Consider the following 21,330-nt stretch of genomic DNA (forward strand, 5'->3'; position numbering starts at 1 on the left):
TACTTTAACCTAACTAACCTAATGACAGCACACACATCCATGCCCGAGGCAGGATTCGAACCTGCGACCGTAGCGGTCGCGCGATTCCAGACCGTAGCGCCTAGAACCGCTCGGCCACCCCGGCCGGCACAGTTCACAGATTTTGCCGTTTCGTAAATGTTTCCATCCTTCGCACGACAGCCTGTGATCATGCCCCTTGGACGTCAGACAAATCGCTCCGTTTCCGCAGTACGACAACGGTTGCACTGTTTTCCATGTCTCCCCGTTAGGCTTTACGTACCCTCCATTGTCACTGCTGCTACCTGCCGTCTGTGAGTGGCTATTGCACGTTGACGTCGAGCTTAATGTGACTGGACCGTGTATAAATGCGACTGAATGCTGACTTTTTCTTAAGTATTTTGACACTGAAATGACCAGGTGTCTTATATATTCTGTCAATGTAGACACCGCACCTTTGTATCTTGATTTTAAGATGGCCGTTTGAGCGGTCGAAATTAGCAATCCACAATGCGATATCGGCAAATATAAATTTTAATAAGAAATCTATAGAATTGAAGGTTAAGGATTTTTCTTTCCTTTCTGACTATGCCAGACTATTATAAGAATAAATGAAGACCCAAACTCAACTCTGGTTAAATACGTAGTTTGATGAGGAAGCTATTCTTCTGGACTGTTGTTCATCCTGCATACTGAAGAATCAGTTAAAGAAACAAATGAAAGCTTCAATAAAGGGCTTAAATCTCAAGGTGAGAGAACATAAGTGATAAGATACGCTGACGCGAGTGCTGTGCTTTGTGAAAATGTGGAAGGATTACAGGAATGAATGAATCTTTCACTGTGCAGTGGCGTGAAAGGTTAATTTTATAAAAGATCCTCTGATTGTGGCTAAGCATTAAGTGTCTGCGAGTCATGGCGCTACCAGAAGGCCATGAACACAACTAAGTTATTTCCTCGTGAAGTTGGCACAGGAATTTCGAGAACTTTCCTTTACATTGTTGACAGATGCGCTATAGTACTAGAAGAAGACAGTTTTAAACTTGAGTTTACGTGGAGTTTGGAAGGCAGGAAAGAATTACTGGCGGATGTAAGACTGTTACAGCGGCACGATATCTTGGTAAGAGCGCTGTTAGCAGAAGGTGACTCTCCTTGATTGATGGCCACCCCAGCAGCCAGTTTTCGCTTGTAAGATCTGTTTAATGACGCTAACACTGTAGCAAGCACAGAATATGGATTAATGGTAAACCGAAAGAAGTTTTTAGGAGCATCAAAAAGATTATTAACAATTTAAAATTAATATTCTGGACCATCTAACGGACCAAAAACTACGGAAGGCAAAAACTGACATGGTAGTATTAACAAATGGTTCAAATGGCTCTGAACACTATGGGACTTAACGTCTGAGGGCATCAATCCCCTAGAACTTTGAACTACTTAAACCTAAGTAACCTAAGAACATCACACACATCCATGCCCGAGGCAGGATTCGAACCTGCGACAGTAGCTGTCGCGCAGTTCCAGACGGAAGCGCCTAGAACCGCTCCGCCACGCCGGCCGGCTAGTAATAACAGCTACGTTGTAAGCACAACAATACCTGACTCACGAAGCAAGAAGTCTTAAGACGGAGAATAATATGGCAACGTCGGCGTTCACCGGTGGAAGAAATCTTCTAGAGTTACACACATTTTTTTACTCTTTTTTTCGAGTCATCTGTCTTGTATTTTGATGGGGCACGTCTCAGAGTCTATTTTCTTCTCAGAGTGGCACTACCAACCTACGTTTTCAATTATTTGCTGGATGTATTCCAATCTCTTTCTTCCTCTACAATTTTTACCAACTACAGCTTTCTCTTGTACCGTGGAAGTTTGATATATTAACAAATGTCCTATCACGCTGTTTTCTTGTCAGTGTTTTCAATATATTCCTTTCCTCGTCAATTGTACGGAGAACCTCCTCATTCCGTCCCTTATTAGTACTCCTAATTTTCGAGGGCTCTGAGCACTATGGGACTCAACTGCTGAGGTCATTAGTCCCCTAGAATTTAGAACTAGTTAAACCCAACTAACCGAAGGACAACACAAACATCCATGCCCGAGGCAGGATTCGAACCTGCGACCGTAGCGGTCTTGCGGTTCCAGATTGGAGCGCCTTTAACCGCACGGCCACTTCGGCCGGCTCCTAATTTTCGATACTCTTGTGTAGCACTACGACTCAATGCTTAGAGTCTCTTCGTTGTGATTTCCCCACGGTCCACGATTCACTACCATACACTGCTGTGCTACAAACTAGCGTTCTCAGAAACTTCTTTCTCAAATTAAAGCTTACGTTGGTACGGGTAGATTGCCCTCGGCGAGGAATGCCCTTTTTCCGATGTTAGTCTGCTTTGTATGTCGTCCTTGCTCTTTCCGTCATAGGTTGTTTTGCTGCCTAGGTAGCAGAAGTCCTTAATCTCATGTACTTCGTTATGCCACTTATGATATTGAGTTCTTCGCTGTTCTCGTTTCTGCTACTTCTCATTACTTCCGTCTTTCTTTGATTTACTCTAAATCCGTATTGTGATCTCCTTAGACAATTCATTCCACGAAACAGATCCTGTAATTATTCTGCAATTTAACTGAAGATAGCAATGTTATCAGCGAATCTCATCGCAGTAATCATTTCCTCTTGAATTTCAATCCCACTCCTGAACCTTTCTTTTGTTTCCGTCATTGCTTCTTTACTGTAGAAACTGAAGACCAAGGGCTTAATCCGAACAGTTCGTTCTTGTCTACCACTCATATTGTTCTCTCGTGGTTCTTGTACACACCATATACTACCCCTCTTTCCTTATAGATTATCCATGTTCTTCTGTGAATTTCGAACATCGTGTAGCAAAATGGTTCAAATGGCTCTGAGCACTATGGGACTTAACTTCTGAGGTCATCAGTCCCCTAGAACTTATAACTACTTAAACCTAACTAACCTAAGGACATCACACACATCCATGCCTGAGGCAGGATTCGAACCTGCGACCGTAGCGGTCGCTCGGTTCCAGACTGAGGCACCTAGAACCGCTCGGCCACAGCGGCCGCCCACCATGCAGCATTTGACGATGTCGAAAGCTTTCTCCAGGTCGACAACTCTTATGAGAGTGTCTTGATCTTTCTTCAGTCTTGCTTCCATTCTCAACCGCAACGTCAGAACTGTCTCTGTGATGTCTTTACCTCGAAAATGAAATGTATGGGATGATAGGGAATCATAGACTGTCAGAAACAGGAAGGGAAAAAACAATCGTAGTATTGATGTTGTCGTTACAGAAGAATGCCGAAAAAGAAGGAAACTGATAAGAAGTTCATTTCTCTGTGAGAGCGACGTGGAATGGAAAATACGGAAATCGTTAACTAGGTGAACAGTCACCACGATATGTCACGTATCAGAAAACTTAACTACGTCAGTAAAGGCCTTGAAGGCCCAACGGTAACGCCGCCCGCTTTGCCATCGTCCTCTGATAGCTGTCACTGGATGTGGATACGGAGGGGCAATCGTTCAGTACACAGCTCTTCGCGCCATTGTCAGTTTACGGGACCGGAGCCGCTACTTCTCAGTCAAGTTGTTCCTCAATTGCCCGTACAAGGGCTGATAGGATCCCGCTGCCCGACAGACCTCGGCAGACCTGGACGGTGACCCATTTAAGTGCTTGCGAACTGCGACAGCGCTTAGTTCCGGTGATCTGATGGGAACTGTCGTTGCAGCTGCGGCAGGGCTGTTAGCCATACCACTTGTAAGTAATCCGAAAATAATTTCCATGGTACTAGAGGGACAGATAATAACAAAAATTGTCGAAAATTAAAAGAAGAAACGAGAAGGAAAATGAAGGCGAGTGGCATAACACCAGTCGCGAGACTAAGAACTCGAGGGAAAATAATGAGAAGCGGTGCTCTCTTCAGACAACGTTACCTAAAGTTTACGAGATTGTAAGCTTAGAAACCTCTACTAGCTGCTGCAGTCTATGTCGACTGTAGATATCACCGGCCAGGGCGGCCGAGCGGTTCGAGGCACTAAGGTCTGGAACCGCGAGACCGCTACGGTCGCTGGTTCGAATCCTGCCTCGGGCATGGATGTGTGTGATGTCCTTAGGTTAGTTAGGTTTAAGTAGTTCTAAGTTATAGGGGACTGATGACCTCAGAAGTTAAGTCCCATAGTGCTCAGAGCCATTTGAACCATTTGACTGTATATATCGGTTTTAAAATTCGTTATTTTTTTATTTCCTTCCGCCATATCTGTTCAATTCTAGAATGCGTTCCGAGTATAGTAACTTGGTATCGCCGAGAAGTCTTACCTGAATTCCTTTCCTATTAGAGTATTGTTTTTTGTCTTCCGTCTTCTGACTGGTATGATGCAGCCCGCTACGAATTTCCCTCTTTTGCCGAACTCTTCATCTCAGAGTAGCACTTGCAACCTACGTCCTCAATTATTTTCTGGATATATTCCAATCTTTGTCTTCCTCTGCACTTTTTGCCCTCTACAGCTCCCTCTAGTACCATGCAATTTATTTCTTCATACCTTAGCAGATGTGCTATCATCCTGTCCCTTCTCCTTGTCCGTGTATCCACATATTCCTTTCCTCTCCGATTCTGCGCAGAACCTCCTTATTTCTTGCGTTATCAGTCCACCTAATTTTCAACAGTCGTCTGTAACACCACATCTCAAACGCTTCGATTCTCTTCTGTTCCGGTTTTCCCACAGTCCATGTTCCACTACCATATAATGCTGTGCTCCAAACAGACATTTCAGAAATGTCTTTCTCAAATTAAGGGCTGTATTTGATAATAGAAGACTTCTCTCTGCCAAGAATATCCTTTTTGCCAGTGCTAGTCTGCTTTTGATGTCCTCCTTACTCCGTTCGTAGGTCGCAGAATTCCCTAACTTCATCTACTTTGTGACCATCAATCCTGATGCTAAGTTTTTCGCTGTCCTCAATTCGCCTGCTTCTCGTTACTTTCGTCTTTCTTCGATTCACTTTCTATTCATATTCTGTACTCATTGGACAACTCATTCTACTCAACAGATAATGCAGTTCCTCTCCAATTTCTCTTAGGATATCGAAGTCATCAGTGAATCCTGTCATTTATATCCTTTCACCTTGAATTTTAATGCCACTTCTGAAATTCCTTTTATTTCCATCATTGCTTCTTCGATGTACAGACGGAACGGTAGGAGCGAAAGACTACATCCCTGTCATACACCCTATTTAAACCGAGCACTTCGTTCTTTGTCTTTCACTCCTATTATTCCCTCTTGGCTATTGTATAGTACCCGCCTCTCCCTATAGCTTACCCTTATTTTCCTCACAATTACGAACATCTTGCACCATTTCCCGTTGTCGAAAGCTTCTTGCAGGTCGGCAGATCCTATGAACGTGTCTTGATTTTTCTCTGTCCTTCCTTCTGTTATCAATCGCAACGTGAGAATTTCCTCTCTGGTGTCTTTACCTTTACCAAAGCCAAACTGATCATCATTTAACACATCCTGAATTTTCTTTTCTATTCTTTCGTATATTACTCTTGTCAGCAACTTGGATGCATGAGATGATTCGCTAATACTGCGAAAATTTTCACACTTGTCGGATCTTTCAGTTTCCGAACTTGTGTGGATTACATTTTTGCGTAAGTCTAATATTATACCACCAGACTCATACGTTATACACACCAACGTTGATTTTTGTTTTGTTACCACTTCCCCCCCCCCCCCCCCCCCCACACACACACACACCCTCCATGATTTTAGGAATTCTTGTAGAATATTATATATTCCTTATGCCTTATTTGATCTTAAGTCTCCCAAAGCTCTTTTAAATTCTGATTCTAATACTGGATCCCATATCTTTTCGAAGTCTACTAATTTGTCTTCTTCTACCACATCAGACAAATCATCTCCATCGTAGAGGCCTCCAATATACTCTTTCCAACTATCCGCTCTCTCCTCTGCATTTGACAGTGGAATTCCCGATGCGCTCTTAACTTTACCACCCTTGCTTTTAATTTCACCGAATGTTACTTTTACTTTCCTCTATGCTGGGTCTGTCTTTCCGACAATTATTTCTTTTTCGGTATCCTCACATTTATCATGCAACCATTCCGCCTTAGCTTCCCTGCACCTCCCATTTATTTCATGTCAGTGACTTGTATTTCTGTATTCCTGGATTCCCCTGAACATTTTTGTACTTCCTTCTTTCCCTGATCAACTGTAGTGTTTCTACTGTTACCCACGGTTTTTTTCGCTATTACCTTCCTTGTACCTATGTTTTTCTTTCCAGCGTTTGTGATTGCCATTTTTAGAGATATACACTCCTCTCCAACTATACTGGCTACTGAGCTATTCCCTATTGCAGTACCCATAGTCTTAGAGAACTTCAAGCCTATCTCGTCGTTCCTTATTACATCTGTATCCCACTTCTTTGCGTACTGACAGTTCCTGACTAATCTCTTAAATTTCAGCCTATTCTTCATCATTATTACATTTTCATCTGAGTCTATATCTGCTCCCGGGTACACCTTACAATCGAATATCTGATTTCGGAATCTCTGTCCGTTCGTGATGTAATCTAACTGAAATCATCCCGTATCATCCTACCTTTTACGAGTATATATCCTCCTCTTGTGATTCTTGAACAGAGTATTCGCTATTACTAGCTGAAATCTATTACTCAATTAGTCTTTCACCTCTCTCATTTCTTGTCCCAAACTCATTTATTGTACGCCTTCCCCTATAACTGCATTGCAGTCCCCCATGATTATTACATTTTCGTCTCCATTTACGTACTGAATTACACTTTCACTTTTTCTGTCTCTTCATCTCCAGCTTCCGACGTCGGAATGTATACTTGAACAATCATCGTCATAGTGGTTTGCTGACGATTCTATTAAGAAGAACCCTATTACTGAACGGTTCACAGTAACCCATTCTCTGCCCTACTAGTGTATTCCTAACGTATCCCGCACCCATTATACCATTTTTACTACTGTTGATATTACCCTATACTCATTTGATAAGAAACTTTGCATTCCTTCCATTTTACTTCACTGATCCCTACTACATGTAGACTGAGCCTTTGCATTTCCATTTTCAGATTTGTTAATTTCCTTAGCATGTTCAAGCTTCCGACGTTCTACGGGTCAACTCGTAGAACCTTAGCCTTCTGTTGAATATTCAGTCTTTTTCTATTGGTCACCTCCCCCTTGGCAGCCCGTACCGGAGATCCGAATTGGGGGCTATTCCGGAATTTTTTGCCAATGGAGAGATCATCATGACACTATTTCAATTACAGGCCACATGTCCCGTAAGTACACGTTATGTGTCTTCATGCAGTGGTTTCCATTGCTTTATGTACCCTCATGCCGTTGTCCACTGCTGATTCTTCCGCCTTTACGGGCGGTTTCCCACCCCAAGGACAAGAGAGTCTGTCCCGAATCTCTGTCATCTCCTGCGCCCTTTTTGACTTAGCTGTTGGCAGAATTAGGGTAACATCTTAGGCCGGAAGTCTTCGGTCACCAAAGCTGATCATTGATCATAGTTTAAGAGGCGGCGGGTCTCGAACACAGGACGGAGAAAGTTTTGATTACTAATCCAATATGCCACCCGTACACCAGAAGTGAACTCCTGTTAGGGTATTAATGGGAATTGACGCTCTTTTTTATGTGTCTTTATAACGCGCCACCGAGTCTGTGTGTTTCTCCAATTAGCGACCGATCCACTTTTTGCTTTCATTAATTACACTGTCGTGGAGATGCATCGCCCTTATCAAAGTAAATATCGCAGCAGTAGCCTTAAGCGATTCAGGGAATCTGTGGGAAGTATACTGGACAGACGAATGATGATTTCAACTGTTGTCCTTACAAATGTAAGTCCAGTGTGTCAGCTGTTTCAAGGATTATTCAAAGACACCTGGAGACGTATTGCCACTACAGCCTACACGAGAGCTATAAAGCAGGAAAGTTTTTGACTGCACCTTTCCTACGAAAGGTTGCAGGAAAATTACGTGAAATTGCTTTTCGTAATACACTACATGCTTCAAATATCTCGGGAAGACCACTAACTCACGAGGAGAACGTGGAAACTGCAATAATCCGATTTCCCAGAAACTTCTCTCAGTGAAGGATGGCTCAGTTAAACCTGTCTCAGCTTATCCACGGATATTCGACTGTTTCTGAGGAAACGACGGTCAATTACTTCCACGTAACTTCGATGCAGAGTCGCGGATTCTCATTATTCCGCCCCGTTATCCAAACCTCATTACTCGATTTTTCTCATTTATCAGTCCATGTCTGTAGAAAGTTACGTCTTTTATAAAGGTAGGCGTTACAAGGGCGTTATACTAACTGTAAAATTACAACTATGTTTCACAATCAGCATACATTTATTAGAAACTGCGTTGACAAAGTTCATGGGGTACCTCCTAATATAGTGTCTGACCTTTTTCCCAATGTAGTGCAGCGATACGCTCAACATGTCATTGGGAGTCCTCTGCAGAGATACTGAGCCATGCTGCCTCTATAGCTGCCCATAATTGCAAAAATGTTGCCAATGAAGCATGTTGTGCACGAACTGACCTCTCGATTAGGTCCCATAAATGTTCGATATGATTCGTATCTAGCCATCTAGGCGGCCACATCATTCGCCCGAATGTGTCCAGAATGTTTTTCAAACCCACAGTGAACAACTGTGGCCGAGTGACATGGCATCGTTATTGGGAACATGAAGTCCATGAATAGCTACAAATGGTCTACACGTAGCTGAATATAACTATAGCCAATAAAAGATCGGTGCAGTTGGACCATAGGAGCCAGTTCATTTGTTGTCAACACAGCCCACACCCTTACGGAGCGGACACCAGCTTTCTCAATGACTTGTTGATAACTTGGGTCCATTGCTTCGTGGAGTTTGCATCACACTCGAACCCTACAGTCACATCTTACCAACAGAAATCAGGACTCGTCCGACTGAGCCGCGCTTTCCAAGTCGTCTAAGGCTACAACCAATATGGTCACGAGCCAAGGAGGGCCGCTGCAAACGATGTCATGCTGTTGGCAAAGACACTTGTCTCGGCCGTCTGCTGCTGTAGCCCATTAATGCTGAATTTTGCCGCGCTGTCCTAATGCATACGTTCGTTGGATGTCCTACATTTATTTCTGCTGTTATTTCACACGGATTGCCTTGTCTGTTAGCACTGACAGCTCTATGCAAGTGCCGCTGCTCTCGGTTCTTAAATAAAGGACGTCGGTAACTGCACTGTCGATGATGATAAGTAATGCCTGAAACCTGCTATTCCCAGATCGCCCTTGACACTGTGGATATCGCTATACTGAATCCCCTAACAATTTCCGAAATGGAATGCCCCCTCCGTCTAACTCGAACTATCAATCCGCGTTCAAAGTCTATTAATTCCCGCCGTGCAGTCATAATCATATCAGAAATCTTTTCACATGTAGCATCTGAGTACAAATGACAGTTCCTTCAAAGCACTGCCCTTTTATATCTTGCGTACGTGACACTACCATGAATATCGTTAGCCCATGATGTTTTTTTAGCTCGGTGTGTAATCGACAAACATATGGTACTGTCAGGGGCTTTATTTCTTCCGTTCTTATATTTCATTCTTGTGTAATTCTTATATTAATTCTTATATTTTATTCCTGTAGGAGATTTAATGCATTCCCTTGGGTGATAGCGATCGTAGAAACATCTGAAACAGAGAAATTCAGAACACGGTGAGCATCATGCGGAGGCAGGTTTCTTCATAAGAACCTCATTTGAAAAAGAAACGTCGTTAATATTGCTGAACATGTCACGAATTGGCAATAATTTCGTGACAAAACATCCGTAACGATCATTTTTCCGAAAACTGAAGCTTGCAAATGATTATGAATAAATGCATGGTTTATTTTTGCGTCGCATGTAGTTGTGAGCTTCCTTTGCTCTGCAATGAGCGTAAAACATTCTACAGTTTTTGAATGAACTTTTATTTGCCTCTGAAAGTACACGTCACAGGGCTGACAGAGTGGCATACACTTCGGAGGAATTACTTTCAGTTTATCCATGAAAATGTCTTCGTGTAACGTAGGATCGCTCTCTCCACCATGAATCAGCAATGAAGAGATACAGCTCGTTTTTAACATAAGGTTGCATACTTTTATCCTAGAAACGATTTTGTGTTCCTTTTCTCAACGAACTTTATTTTGTGCCGGTTGCGCACACGTTCGGATGGTTTCCCTGTAATTGGTTGAGTTCTTGTTACACTCGAGGACCTAGTTGTCAGGTAACTTCTTGAAGTCGAATGAAGACTGTTGGCAGGAGTTTTCCGAACAATATTATACCGAAATGGGTGGTATATGTGTGGTGTCACCGCCAGACACCACACTTGCTAGGTGGTACCCTTTAAATCGGCTGCGGTCCGTTAGTATACGTCGGATCCGCGTGTCGCCACTATCAGTGATTGCAGACTGAGCGCCGCCACACGGCAGGTCTAGTCTAGAGAGACTCCCTAGCACTCGCCCCAGTTGTACAGCCGACTTTGCTAGCGATGGTTCACTGTTTACATATGCTCTCATTTGTAGAGACGACAGTTTAGTATAGCCTTCAGCTACGTCATTTGCTACGACCTAGCAAGGCGCCATATTCTTCAAGAATATATTCTGAACAGATAATATTGTGAATCATGTACCGTCAAGAGCGACGTTCATCATTAATGGATTAAAGTTAAGTATCAAACTAATTACGTCCGCTTTCTGAATTCTAATTCCTTGTCATGTTCCAGACCTCACGCCAGCCTGCGTGAGCTAAAACGCGTGCATTTCGGCCTCCACTAGTAACACGGTGTTGGCTCTTCTGCCAACACAACAATATGAAGGTGTCAAGTCATTTAACCGATAGACAGCAAGTTCCGTGCCTTTTGCACCACGATGCGAGACTGTTCATTTACAGCTAGTGTGATATTCGCATCCTCATTGATCCGTATTAATCACAAAATCAAAGTCGAAGTGTGGAATTATAACCGACATTTGACGTTGAAAATGATCTGTCGTTTGCGATAATTCTTCGAATGTACGTGTTTCCTTCGTGGTGACAAATCTGGTAACATGTCGCTGCCGAATCCTAAGCTTTACCGGGAAGGTATCAAGCCACGTTTGTGAAGCTTTAAATTCAAAATCTTCAGATTGCAAAGAAGCTGATGTCGCTATCGCCCTCTGCCGCAACATTTGCGTTGTAGCCTTTCATGGTTCTTCTGAACGATCGACACAGCTTCTGATAAGAAGTGAATTCTTTTAAATTTCGTCAGTGTTCTCTAGTTTCAACTCCTACATTTTGTGCTTGTTTGTTTATATATTAGGCACAGTTCCGCGCTTTATTAATTACATAGTGCACTATCTATACCCGGCGAACTTCGTTCCGCCTCTGAAAATCTTTATATGTTGTAGCTGACCCGGCAATCGTTGTTTTGCCATATAAATCATCTGTAGTCTATAAGAATAATGTATTCGTGTAACACAATATATACGTGTAACACAATAGCCGTTGTTGGCAGGAGCTCGTGAAACAAGCAATAATAATGGCTGAAAACTGTCTAGGGAGTGAGAAAAGGATTAGGGGGAAGTCCGGCAGTACCGGCCTCTATTAGTTCTAGCGTTACGACGGTAGATCGCGCGGATTTAACAATTGCAGCCAATACGCGGCTCGTCCATGAGCGTACAAACATAGCTGCAATTTCGCGTCGAAACGCGTTCGCCAGCATTATGAATAAGGCCAAGTGCAAACGCATTGATTTTCTTTTGTACATAAAAATATTGTACGATTAAATTGTTTTAGAGGAACAAAGGAGAGCAGCAGAGAGCCAGTGGGTGTGTTGGACCTTCCATCGAACCACGGACCCCCTTGAAGATGTCTCCCGCAGACAGGGACGAAACGCTGGGAATTGACACAGAATTCATCAACGGACCACGGCATAACAGACCGGATAAGTAAAATGGCGAGACCTAAATGTCGGTTTGGCGAATGACGCGTGCTACCTAGTTAAACTTCTCTGTCTAGTTACGTCAATTCAAAGAGGTATATTCGAGTCTTTGCTTTTGGTACGTTTTCTTCAATTACCTGCCTATCGAATAGTGAAAGACTATCACCGGTAGACACCTGGCGGGGAAAACTGATCAAGTGATAATTGATCAGTTATCGACCGGTGGTGAAAATTATTAAATAACTAAAATCGCTGTTAAAAAAATAGGGGTTGGTGGTAGAAGGGTGAAAATTTTGGGTTGTGTGTATTTTATAATGCCACATTATAAGAAAATAAAAATAAAAAGTTGTGTCCAAAAAATAAGAAAATTTTTTTTGGGTTGGAACACTCTTATCACTTAGGGGTATGAAAAACAGATTACGACCGATTCTCAGACGTACCGAATATATATGTAAAATTTCATCAGAATCGATCGAGCCGTTGATCAAGTGATAGTTGATCTGTTATCGACTGTGGTTGAAAGTTATGAAATTACTAAAATCACTATTAGAAAAATGGGGGTTGGTGGTAGAAGGGTGAAAATTTAGGGTTGTATGTATTTTATAATGCCACATTATAAAAAAATAGAAATAAAAAGTTGTGTCCAAAAAATAAGAAAAAAATTTTTCGGTTGGAACACTCTTATCACTTAGGGGTATGAAAAACAGATTACGACCGATTCTCAGACGTACCGAATATATATGTAAAATTTCATCAGAATCGATCGATCCGTTGGTCAAGTGGTAATTGATCTGTTATCGACTGTGGTTGAAAATTATGAAATTACTAAAATCGCTATTAGAAAATAGGGGTTGGTGGTAGAAGGGTGAAAATTTAGGGTTGTGTGTATTTTTTAATGCCAAATCATAAAAAAATAAAAATAAAAAGTTCTGTCCAAAAAATTAGAAAAATTTTTTTGGGGTGGACCACCCCTATCACAGGGGTATGAAAAATAGATTACGACCGATTCTCAGATCTACCGAATGTACAAGTAACATTTCATCATAATCGATTGAGCCGTTTCGGAGGAGTATGGCAATTAACACTGTGACACGAGAATTTTATATACAAGGACAAGGATAGAACCACTGTCTGCATGATGCCAGGCATTTCTTCTTGTGTTTTAAGAGCCACTTGTAGTTATAAGATCCCTCAGTCATGTGGTAGCTGCCCTAGCAGCAGCAGCACAGCAGAGTACTGTGAGTTGACACAGTTTCTAATAAGAAGCGACTTATTTTAATAGTCATCATTCTATAGCTTCAACCGTATTTCTATTTGTCAGGTCGGCTTCAATACGGACAGGAAGTGTGATTGCTGTGTTAAGTCGAGTTAGTGACCTTCCGTCCTAGCTCCAGGCGGTGTTAGCTTCGGTCATTCAGCTTGACGCCATTGTCAATGGGCATCACTGTGGGGAGCCAGATGGGGCAATTCGAGGGACGTCCAGCACGATCAACGTGTCCTCTTATCGGTCCGCCAACACCGAGGTTGAGTGGGAAGGCGCTCCAAGATGTGGCTGGCAGTGAAGGCCGGTTGGTTTCTCTGATGAACAGATTTCGGTCGCCATCTGTGGCTGACGAAGTCCCTGAGCCAGATGAAATCTCTCACACTGTTACAGAGGAATCCTCTCGGCGTGCAAGATCTGCGCAGTTACAGAGGATGATATTACTGGAAGTTGGGAGCTCCAGAATTAATAGCGTAACTCGGACTCTTAGAGATATGGCTGCGAAGGAGGGAAAGTAATCCAATGTGTCAGTGTCATTCCAGGTATGAAACGAGTTTTTTCCGGATGCAGTCAGCTGTAGTTTTTGGCTCATGTTGTTATGAACGATATGTGTCACTTTGGATTGGAAGAGACTCTCTTTGGTTTCGAGCAGCTAGCAGAAGATGTAAAGACAGCCAGTCTTGCTTACGAGTTGAAGACGGAGATCCTCATCTGCAGCATCGTCAACAGAACCGACTGAGATCATTTGGCAGCGAGCAGAGTGGAGGGTCTGAATCAGAGGCTTAGGGGGTTCTGCGAACGCGTAGGTTGCAGATTCCTCGACTTGCGCCATAGGGGCGAGTTTCTCTGTTTCGCTAAATAGGTTATGAGTCCATTACAAGCAGGAAGCTGGTACACGGGTAGCAGGGGCTGTGTGAAGGGGAACGGGCGTTATATATATATATATATATATATATATATATATATATATATATATATATATATATGTTACAGGGTCTCTGGAAGTGCAGCAAATGCTTCAGTGTCAAAGGGCACACTACAAACACACGGCACACGGGGAATGTAGGCTTAGGAACAATCAGTATTGAAATTGTGAACTGTCGTAGCTGTGTTGGAATATAATCAGAGCTCCAAGCGCTAAGAGAAAGCTCTGAATCTCAAATAGTTATAGGTACAGAAGGCTGGCTGAAGCTGGAAATCGGTTCAGGCAAAATATTTGCAAAGGACCTAGCTGTTCAGAAAGGAAAGATGAAATACAGTTCGTGGATGAGTGTATATTGCTCTCAGATGTAGTTTACTGTGTAGTGAAATTGAAGTAGCTAGCTCTTGTGAGTTAGTATTGGTTGAGGTTATACTTAACAACATGAATAAATTAATTATTGATTCCTTTTACCAGCCTCAGACTCAGATGATACAATTTCTGAACAGTTCAAAGAGAACTTGAGTGTCATTGCAAACATGTACCTCACTCACACAATTAATCTACCCTCGGTATGTTGGCGAGAATACATGTCGGTCATAGGAATGAAACGTCGTTCTCAATCGTACTGAATGTGTTTTCAGAAAATTATGTTGAACAACTAGTTTATGAGCCCACTCGAAATGAAGACATATTTCACCTCTTAGCAGCAAATAATCCTGACAAAATAAGGAGCATCGTGACACAGGTATAAGTAACCACAAGATTGTTGTAGCTAGTCTGAATACCATTACGTCCAAAGCCACCAAAAATAAACGCAGAATACATCTACCTAAGAAAACAGATAAGGTTCGATTGATACCCTCTTAAAGGACTGTCACCACTCCTTCAAATCTGACAATGTGAGTGTAGAAAAACCGTGGTTTAAATTCACAGAATTTGTGTCGACGACGACTGAGAAATATACATCAAATAAATTAATAAGAGGTGGCACTGATTCCCCGTGGTAGTCAAAATACGTCAGCATACGGAAGCTCGCAAGCTAGCGTGAACTTCAATGCGAGATGCTTTTGACAGTTTCCACAATGAAATTCTGCCTTGAAGTCTATCAGAAAACCTAAAGAGATTCTGGTCATATGTAAAGTGCTCCAGGTACAGGTCGCAATGAATATCTTCCCTGCGCGTTAACCATCGTGATGTTATTGATGACAGCACCACTAAAGCAGAGTTACTGAACACTGTTTTCCGAAATCCCTTCACAAAAGAAGGCGAAGTAAGTACTTCAGAATTCGAATCAAGAACGACTGCCAACATGAGTAACTTAGAAGCAGATACCCTTGGTGTAACGACAGGGACCTTAAAAAAACATAAGAATGGCAAGGCTTCCAGTCCAGATTGTTTACCAGTCAGGTTCCTTTCCGAGTACACTGATACAGTAGCTACAGTGTTAGCAATCATATACAATTGGTTACTCGCAGAGAGACCCTTACCAAAGGACTGGAAAGTTGCACGAGTCCCACCAACACCAAGAATTGAATTAGGAGTAATCTGATGAATCACAGAATCATACCACTAATGTCGATTTTCAGTATGATTTTGTAACATATACTGTGCTCGAACATTATGAATCACCTCGAAGAGAAAGATTTATTGACAGATAGCTAACACGGATTCAGAAAATATCGTTGTGGTGGAACACAAGTACCTCTTTATTCTCACAAAGAAATGAATGCTACGGAAAGGAACGTCAAATTCATTCCATATTTGTAGATTTACAGAAGGCTTTTCATACCGTTCCTCACAAGGAACTTGTAATTAAATTGCAAGTTGTAAGTAGGCTGTTTAGGTTCTTATATTGGTAACGCCACATAGCGCTCTTAAAATCACTGGCTGTGCTGTGTGCAGTCTGTGGCTGGTTTGCATTGTTGTCTGCCATTGTAGTGTTGGGCAGCGGCACCTGGATGCGAACAGCGCGTAGCGTTGCGCAGTTGGAGGTGAGCCGCCAGCAGTGATGGATGTGGGGAGAGAGATGGCGGAGTTTTGAAATTTGTCATGAACTGCTATATTTATATATGACGATATCAAGGTAAATACATTGTTCGTTCTCTATTAATATCTTTCATTTGCTAACTATCCCTATCAATAGTTAGTGCCTTCCATAGTTTGAATCTTTTATTTAGCTGGCAGTAGTGGCGCTCGCTGTATTGTAGTAGCTTGAGCAGCGAAGATTTTTGTGAGGTAAGTGATTTGTGAAAGGTATAGTTTAATGTTAGTCAGGGCCATTCTTTTGTAGGGAATTTTGAGAGTCAGATTGCGTTGCGCTAAGAAAATATTGTGTGTCAGTTTAAGCACAGTCGTGTATAATTTGTTCTAAGGGGACGTTTCATAAAGTCTATGGAATATCGTCTCAACTGCATGACTAGATTAGCGAATTATTGTTGCAAATGTCACAGTTCTTAGTAACTGACGGAAAGTAATCAAGTAAAACAGAGTTAATATTGAGCGTTTCCCAAGGATGCGTTATGGGCCCTCTGTTGTTCCTGATGTACATAAACAATTTAGGAGACAACTCAGCAGCCCTCTTAGACTGTTTGCAGATGCTATTGACATTTACCATCAGGTAAAGTCATTAGAAGGTAAAAACGAATTTCAAAATGATATAGAAAAGGTACAGGGTACGGTGTATAAACTGTAAACTGACTAAGTCATGACAACTGTGAAGTCATCCACTTGAGCACTAAAAAGATTCGGTAAATTTCAGTTACACAATAAATCACACAAATCTGAAGGTTGTAAACTCAACTAAATAGGTAGGCATTACAATTACGAATACTTAACTCTTAACGATCACGTAGATAATTTTGTGAGAAGCAAAGCAAACCAAACACTACTATTCATTGGCAGAGCACTTAGTGTAACAAGTCTACTTAAGTGACTACTTACACTACGCTTGTCTGCCCTCTTCTGGAATATTGCTCTGCGGTGTGGGATCCGAATCAGACAGGATTGATGGAAGACACCGAAAAAGTTCAAATAAATGGCATCTCGTTTTGTGTTACGTGAAATAGGGGAGAGAGTGACATAGATATGATACACGAAGCAGGGTGCCAGTTACTAAATTAGAGGCATATTTTGCTGCACCAGGGCCTTCTCATAAAATTTCAGTCACCAACCGTCTCCTCAGAGGGTGAGAACAGCCACCTTCATAGGGAGAAATAAGTATCGTAATAAAATAGCAGAAATCAGAGCTAGCACGGAAATTGTTCGTTTTTCCCGAGCACTCTCCGTAGAGTGGTAGAGAAGTAGCTCAAAGGTGGTTCGATGAACCATCTGCAGGTACTTAATTGTGAATAGCAGAGTAATCACGTAGATGCAGATGTAGACTCAAGATTCGGTCATTTTACATTTTTCCTGGGTTTTTCCGCCCGTCTTCACTTGGTTCTTCCATCCCATAACTGAATTTATATTTTAGTTTGCGCATGCTTTTTGACTCGATCGTTTTTAGTGACCAATTTCATCCAAGTTTGGCAAGCCTTACTGCATTTACCTGTACTGAATAATGAATAATTGTTGTTTTCTCTCATAACTTCTTGCCCAATTTTTTAACATCACGTGAAGTCTCGTGAATACATTTATAGAAAGATATAGAATTGTCTTTAATTCTAGTGAAAATGGGTTGATTTCAGGTTAGTCTTCACTTTCTTCCGGTGAACTGGAAGGCTTTTCTTCGATCATTGCATTTGCAGTACGCCCTTCACCTGCTTCCTCTACGATATTGCAGTGCAATGTTCCTTGTGAAAATTGTAGAAAAATACACATTGGCCAAATAGGCTGTAGCTTTACTATACGATACTAAGAACATACACCAGGTACCGCAAGAGGAAAATCAGTCTTCGGCCGTCACATAACTTTTAATAAGCATGCCGAAGGGACGGTACAACAAAATTTGCAATTCCTTCATTACGCTAATAAAGGTTTATTATTAAATATTTAGGAGGAGATCGAGTTATGCCCATTATAGAAATGAACCGTCAGTGCTTCTCAATGAACAGTTGAATTTTCGTGAAAATCATTTTTTGATCCCTTTGACGAAATTCTATGAACTCATATGTACTCTTTTGTTCAGAAAATCATAGGACTCAGTTGTATCCATGGCAGAAATGTACCTTAGAACAGTACGTAAATATTTATATCACAATTTTAAACTTCCAACTAGAAATATTACGAAATGTGATTCCATTTTTAATAAATCAGTTTTATGACATTGTAAAAGGATATATGTAATATCATAGCACTCTGCAGCTGATCATTCCATTATTACATATACCACCAGTGGCAAATAAAATTAATATTAGACAGACAGACTGAATCTAACATAGGTGTATAATTGCGGTCGATTCACATCTCACATATCGATATGCTGCCGCAATGCCAAAGACCTTGACTTAGAAACCATTGTGGTAGTACTACCTTAGCCCATAGAGGGCACACTGAGTATACATCGTCTGTACAGTTATTTTGAAGCATTTAATGATATTTTATACAATATTTAAGTAGTTCCATGGTTGTAAAGAGATATTTTCTGCATAACTATTCTTATGTTATTGTTGTACATTTTTTTGCGTTTTGACGATTATGTGAACCAGTTTTACACTGATTGGTTGACGTTAGGTAGAGGGAGAAGAGGTAGGCGGAGCATCTTCATATTTAAGGGTATGCCCGTCACTTGCTGGCACCAGTTGACATCACAGCAGCTGAGAAGAGTGCTCCACCTACCATCTTCGAAGGATGCCATGGGTATAAGCATTTTGTCATATTTTAATGTCAATCTAGTAAGGTTTCTAAAAATGGCTCTGAGCACTATGGGACTTAACACCTGTAGTCACTTAGAACTGCTTAAACCGAACTAACCTAAGGACATCACACACATCCATGCCCAAGGCAGGATTCGAATCTGCGACCGTAGCGGTCACGCGGTTCCAGACTGAAGCGCCTAGAACCGCACGGCCACACCGGCCGGCAGTAAGGTTTCTATTACTTCCTAAATTAAATTACAGGTCTGATGATGTCACGTGATATGACAGAAACCGGTCACCTATGTTCTTGTAGCATACATGGTGCGATCAAGACTGAATTTTGATAAGAAAATTTTAGTCGAACAATTCATTCGGGATGAGCTACGTCCGACCCCACAAAAAGTGATAGGTATTCACTTCTCTCTTACCAGCAGTATCGTCTACATTAAAAAGGTGTTGGAGGAAGCATGCGCTTACGTAGTTCAGCAGCTCGCGATAGGAATAAAATTCAAACATTCCAACGGGTGTAATGGGGAGGTCTTCGAACAGTTCGGATATTTGAAATCCCTTTCGAGGTGCCCCAAGACATGGTCGTTGAACCCTTGAGACCCTATGGCAAAGTAGTGGGCCACATTGCGGAAAAGTGTCAGACGTTCGCGACATCAAATTCACTATGGAGACTGAAACGGAGGGTAAATTACCTTTCCTTGACGTCTTGGTCAAAAGAAGGGGTGACGGCACCCTAGGTCATGGGGTGTATCGGAAGACAACGCACACTGATCTGTATTTGCACGCAGACAGCTGCCACCACCCTTCACAGTGGAATGGGGTACTTAAAACACTAGTACATAGGGCGTGCACTACCTCTGACGCAGAGAGTCTACCCTAGGAATTGGAACATCGGAGAAGTGTATTTCGAAAAATGGGTACTCAGAGTGGCAGATTCAACGTGCTCTCCGCCCAACCACTACAGCACAACCTGTGGAGATGGATGAAATCACGAGGGAGGAGGTAGACAGTGCGTTTATTCCATATACAGGCGCTCTCTCGGGGAAAATCGTCCGCATTTTGAAGAAACATCAGGTCGGAACTGTGTTTTGCCCTCCGAATAAAACTCGTGCACTGGTGGTGAGCGCCAAAGATGACCTCGGTTTGAGGAAGGTCGGCGTGTACCAGACTCCGTGTCAATGTGGCAAGTCGTATATTGGTCAGACGATGCGTACCGTCGAGGCTCGATTCCGTGAACACCAGAGGCACACTCGACTGATGTATCCGAGCAAGTCGGCGGTCGCTGAACATTGTTTGTCGGAAAATCACGCTATGGAGTATGAACGCACGAGGCCTCTGGTACAGACGTCGAGGTACTGGGACAGCGTTGTTAGAGAGACCATCGAAATTCGCACCAATGACGACCTCATAAACCGTGACTGTGGCTATAATCTTAGCAATGCTTGGGAACCAGCGATTAGGTTAATCAAGAGTCAATCGAGCAAACGTATAGTTGTGACGACCACGGCGGACAGAGCCATCACACCGACGTCATCTCAGACGCCGTCGCAATCTATTCCACCGCGTGAACGTAGCGTGGGGCGCGGACGGCGGAGGGAGTGCGCCGCGGGCGGAGGGTATTTAAATCCGCCGCCGCCGCGACCGAACCTAGTTTCTCCTGAGCAGCCATAGCGTACGGATCTCCGTACCGGCACGTTCACAGGAGCTCAGTCCGTCAGTTCACCTGATGATGGCGACATGTATGATCGCCGAAATATTGTGCCCGTTGGACACTGTAGACCGGCAGTACCCCCGTGGATATTTTGACTGTAATATCGTGCTTTTTGTTTGCTTTTTTATGTGTATTACCGCGTGTAAGAACCATTATTATCTCCGTCATTTGCTATTTTAACACCTGACGATCGGCGCCTAAGATCCCGAAACCGGTCGTGATCTAACTAAAGGAACTGAGCTGCTCAGCTAAACTCGCTGGACAGGACCGGTAGTTTAAGTTGTGGAAAGGGTCCAAAATAAGCGGTTGTCAGTTACACTCGAACATACAACTTTTATTTGATCAAACATCACAAGAAAATTCTTTTTAAGAAAAGACACAGATTTAGCTTTGGATCTTAATTAGCGGCTGAATGCGCCGTACAATGGCATGCCTTAAGGGCAAGATCACTTTAATTTAAATACGGCTGAAAGTCAGTAACTTAAAGCTCAACCAAAATCATAAATTTAAAAGGCAAAGCCTTCTCTTGAAACAGTTCTTTAGTTAGGCTGAAGGCCAAAAGAACCAGACACTTCAAGAGCAAACAAGTTAATTTCAAATCGGCTGAAGGCCTAACACTTAAGACTCCATAACAGTCCGCAGCTCGTGGTC

The 21,330-nt window shown here is 42.4% G+C and overlaps 1 protein-coding gene across 1 annotated transcript in view; it reads left to right on the plus strand.

Annotated features, from left to right (window-relative positions):
- The window catches only part of LOC124795904 (hemicentin-1-like), a 1,325,431-nt gene that overhangs the window by 855,698 nt on the left and 448,403 nt on the right, over positions 1-21,330 (plus strand). The window lies entirely within an intron of this gene.

Source organism: Schistocerca piceifrons, chromosome 4 (assembly GCF_021461385.2).
Source record: "Schistocerca piceifrons isolate TAMUIC-IGC-003096 chromosome 4, iqSchPice1.1, whole genome shotgun sequence".
In the NCBI taxonomy this organism is placed as follows: Eukaryota; Metazoa; Arthropoda; class Insecta; order Orthoptera; family Acrididae; genus Schistocerca; species Schistocerca piceifrons.